At 47.6% G+C, this 5000-nt stretch overlaps 1 protein-coding gene across 1 annotated transcript in view; it reads left to right on the top strand.

Moving 5' to 3' along the window:
- The window catches only part of LOC110510546 (glutamate receptor ionotropic, NMDA 3B), an 85817-nt gene that overhangs the window by 74262 nt on the left and 6555 nt on the right, over positions 1-5000 (top strand). The window lies entirely within an intron of this gene.

The following is a 5000-nucleotide window of genomic DNA, read 5'->3' as shown; positions in this document are numbered from 1 at the left end:
GCTCACATTGTGTCGTTCCAGGTACTTCTAGGGGAAATAGACAGAGAAACGATGGCAGTGTTTTGCCTGATAAGTGTACTTGTAGTTTCCCATAGAAACTGTGTGTGCGTGCGGCATGCATGAATGAGTGTGTGTGTGTGTGTATGTGTGCTATTCGTTCTGGTCAGAAGACTTGTGTCCCTGTAGATCATGGGGATGGCAGAGAGAGAAGGACATGGCCCTGTTTGAATACTTCCTACCTTCTTTAAAGGGGACATCTGCAGTTGAAACTAAAACGAAGCGCTCTCCCCTGTTTCAGTAAAAAGCTGAGGGAAGGGGCTGGAGAAATCTAACCACTGTCTAATTCATAGACAGCGCTATGAATGCTAGGACTGACCATCCATGATATCAACATTTTTGAGGCTTTATAGTGTTTGTTTACATTTACTATGTTTACACACATTGGAGTAAACAAGCTGGTATTTTACAGCCAGCAGCATACCACCCTACAGCATACCACCCTACAGCATACCACCCAGCATCTCACTGCTGGCTGGCTTCTGAAGGTAACCAGGGTCTGTCCCTCGATGGGAGACCAGATGTTGCTGGAAGAGGTGTTGGACGACCAGTAGAAGACACTCTTTCCTCTGGTCTAAAAATAATATCCCAATGCCCCAGGGCAGTGATTAGGGACATTGCCCTGTGTAGGGTGCTGTCTTTCGGAAGGGGTGTCCTGACTCACTGTAGTCATTATAGATCCCATGGTACTTATCATAAGAGTAGGGGTGTTAACCCCGGTGTCGTGTCTTTGGCTATGCCGGATTAAGTGATATGACATGCTATTCTATAAAATAATTTCTCCGTAATTAATATTACCTGATTGAGCTAATCATGTAAATGTAATTAACTAGAGAGTCGGTGCACCACAAAATAATATTTATAGAGCTGTTATCTTCCGAATAAACTCTTAAAGACCTAGTAATATTTTACAATAGCAGTCAATATTAATCGTCACCTTAATTCAGTCTCATCTGAAAGTTGTAAATTCTTGGTTATCTTCACGAACCCTGGCTAACAAGTTGAATCAGCAATACAAAATTGGGTTTAATTATTTATTTACTAAATATCTAACTAATCACACAGATTTACACATACACATAATTAATCATAACTTATTAATTACAAATTACGTCATAAAGGAAAACGTCCCTGGCGGGCGGAACAGATATGACAGCTGGTTACACAAAAGAAAGGGGGCTGGGTTTGAGTGAAAGAGCGGGAAGACTGAGGAACAAAGAGCAAAGCTGTGCTATCGTAAATACAATATCTTATGCATTCTACATTACCGCCCATTTGGAAAAGGAAAATGCAATAAATATTTACTCTGAGCTGCGCTTCAGTAGGTTGGTGTCACGTTCTGACCATAGTTCTGTTATTTTACCTTTGTTTTAGTATGGTCAGGGCGTGAGTTGGGTGGGCAGTCTATGTTGGTTTTTCTATGTTGGTTTTTGAGTTTGGCCTAGTATGGTTCTCAATCAGGGGCAGCTGTCAATTGTTGTCCCTGATTGAGAATCATACTTAGGTAGCCTGGGTTTCACTTTTGGGTTGTGGGTGTTTGTCTTCCGTGTCAGTGTTTGTCGCCACACGGGACTGTTTCGTTCATTTCACGTTTACTGTTTTGTATTTCGTAGTGTTCAGTTTATGTTTTAAAATAAACATTATGGACACTTACCACGCTGCGTTTTGGTCCTCCGATCCTTCTCACTTCTCCTCCTCAGAAGAGGAGGACGAGATCCCTTACAGAAACACCCACCACAACCGGACCAAGCAGCGTGGTAACGGGCAGCAGCAGCGATCGCAGGACTCCTGGACTTGGGAGGAGATTCTGGACTGCAAGGGACCATGGGCACAGGCTGGAGAATATCACCGCCCCAAGGCTGAGCTAGAGGCAGGGAAAGCCGAGAGGCAGTGGTATGAGGAGGCAGCACGGTGGCACGGCTGGAAGCCCGAGAGGCAGCCCCAAAAATTTATTGGGAGGGGGCACACGGGGAGTGTGGCGAAGTCAGGTAGGAGACCTGCGCCAACTCCCGTGCTTACCGTGGAGAGAGAGAGAGCGTCATACTGGTCAGGCACCGTGTTATGCGGTGGAGTGCACGGTGTCCCCAGTATGCGTTCTTAGCCCGATGCGCTACATCCCAGCTCCCCGTATCGGCCGGGCTAGAGTGGGCATCGAGCCAGGTGCCATGAAGCCGGCTCAGCGCATCTGGTCTCCAGTGCGTCTCCTCGGTCCGGTGTACATGGCACCAGCCTTACGCATGGTGTCCCTGGTTCACCAGCACAGCCCAGTGCGTGCTATTCCACCTCGCCGCACTGGCCTGGCTACGGGGAGCATTCAACAAGGTAAGGTTGGCCAGGCTCGGTGCTCGAGACCTCCTGTGCGCCTTCACGGTCCGGTCTATCCGGTGCCACCTCCACGTACCAGCCCTCCGGTGGCAGCCCCCCGCACCAGCCTGTCTCTACGTCTTCTCCCTACAGGTGCTCCCGCCTGTCCAGTGCTGTCAGAGTCTCCCGTCTGTCCTGAGCTGCCAGAGTCTCCCGTCTGTCCTGAGCTGCCAGAGTCTCCCGTCTGTCCTGAGCTGCCAGAGTCTCCCGTCTGTCCTGAGCTGCCAGAGTCTCCCGTCTGTCCTGAGCTGCCAGAGTCTCCCGTCTGTCCTGAGCTGCCAGAGCTGCCAGTCTGTCCTGAGCTGCCAGAGCCACCAGTCTGTCCTGAGCTGCCAGAGCCGCCAGTCTGTCCTGAGCTGCCAGAGCCGCCAGTCTGTCCTGAGCTGCCAGTCAGCCAGGAGCTGCCAGAGCCGTCAGTCAGCCAGGAGCTGCCAGAGCCGTCAGTCAGCCAGGAGCTGCCAGAGCCGTCAGTCAGCCAGGAGCTGCCAGAGCCGTCAGTCAGCCAGGAGCTGCCAGAGCTGCCTGTCACGCCAGCGATGCCAGAATCGCCCTTCACTCCGGAGTTGCCGGAGTCTCCCGCCTGTCCGGCGCTGCCGGAATCTCCCGTCCATCCGGCGCTGCCGGAATATCCCGTCCATTCGGGACCCGTGGACTGCGGACAGACACCCACCCAGACCCTCCCCTATAGGTTTAGGTTTTGCGGCCGGAGTCCGCACCTTTGGGGGGGTACTGTCACGTTCTGACCATAGTTCTGTTATTTTATCTTTGCTTTAGTATGGTCAGGGCGTGAGTTGGGTGGGCAGTCTAAGTTTGTTTTTCTATGTTGGTTTTTGAGTTCGGCCTAGTATGGTTCTCAATCAGAGGCAGCTGTCAATTGTTGTCCATGATTGAGAATCATACTTAGGTAACCTGGGTTTCACTTTTGGGTTGTGGGTGTTTGTCTTCCGTGTCAGTTTGTCTTACGTGTCACACGGGACTGTTTCGTTCTTTTCACGTTTATTGTTTTGTATTTCATAGTGTTTAGTTTATGTTTTAAAATAAACCTTATGGACACTTACCACGCTGTGTTTTGGTCCTCCGATTCTTCTCGCTTCTCCTCCTCAGAAGAGGAGGACGAGATCCCTTACAGTTGGTGGTAGATGGAAGACTGCGATGCCAAACCGAGTCCTTTGTCCTTTGAAGAATGTCTCTGGTGGTCAATTGGATACGTTGTAGTAACGTCGTTGTGTGATAGACGGGATACTCTGTCTGTTCCTTCCTAACCCTCGTTTGCAGCGGCTGTTGCTAACTCAACGGCTAGGAGGTATCACTTCTGTAGTGAATAAGAGTTCAAAGTTCATACCATTCGCAACCAAAGCTCACGCTGATGTTGGCTTCATTCTGTAGTTATAATCTGAACCATTCTGACATAGGACCGTCATCCTCACATCCTCGCAACAGGAGGTTATATTGTCGTCAAGGCTTTATATAGGAAGGGAGAGGAGGGCGTGTTTGAGAAGTTTATAGCCCATGTCCCTTCACAGGGGCGGGTCACTGATTGAGCATAAGCACCTTATGAAAACCCAAATCTCACATTTTAGAAGCTAAAATCACATTTCATCCCATCATGAATAATTTCATATTCAAACATTTAAATTGAACAACAATTCCATGTGAATCCGATAACTCTGATGTGTAGACTTTCCACTGTAGAGTTTATGTCATCTTATCATTGATGAGAATGTCTCAGATGACAACCTAACTGACATCATATTCATTAAGTACCACCGCATATGTTCAATTGTTTGGATTACCAGAATATAGTTAATTTCCCCCCACCTTCTGATGTTCCCATTATCTCTATGTTAACCAAGGTGTTTGCAAATGTAACATCAGCAGGGTAGAGAGAGTTAAAAGGGGGGAAGAGGTATTTATGACTGTCATAAACCTACCCCCTGTCTAAATTCCCAATCAGGCCTTCATACCATCACGGCCACCTAATCATCCACAGTTTACAATTGGCTCATTCATCCCCCGTCCTCTCCCCTGTAACTAACTCGCTGCTGTAAATGAGAATGTGTTCTCAGTCAACTTACCTGGTAAAATAAGGGTTAAATAAATAGTGTTTTGATGGGGTACGACAGTTGAACTAAGCTCATGAGGCATTAGGGGGGCAATCAATAGATACATATCATTCATTTATGTCCAAAATGTATGTAGCAACTGCAGATTGCCCCTTTAAGGTCATCACTTAAAACTTGAGAAACTGGCTCGAGTTTTACTCAGAGACAGTGTTGTGATGATGTCAGGTGACGGAGAAAGTGGAACTATTGGTTCACTCTGCCATCTAGAGGCCACTGTTGGAACCACAGTCAACCTCATACCTTACGGCAAAATGGGGACTGTGAAGAGACACATAGACCATTTAATGCATTTTGTATTGTATTTTGCATTTTATTATGTATATGATGCATGGTTGGGTTACGACTGTTATATGTGGTTGTCTCACTTGGCTATCTTAAGAGGAATGCACTAGCTGTGGGTCTCTCTGAATGGGAATGTCTGCTGAATGACTAAATTGTAATGTAAATGTAGTGCTA

Source organism: Oncorhynchus mykiss, chromosome 18 (genome assembly GCF_057628025.1).
Source record: "Oncorhynchus mykiss isolate SJ-2025 chromosome 18, ASM5762802v1, whole genome shotgun sequence".
NCBI classification, from domain to species: domain Eukaryota; kingdom Metazoa; phylum Chordata; class Actinopteri; order Salmoniformes; family Salmonidae; genus Oncorhynchus; species Oncorhynchus mykiss.
This window is presented reverse-complemented; position numbering and strand designations above follow the sequence as displayed.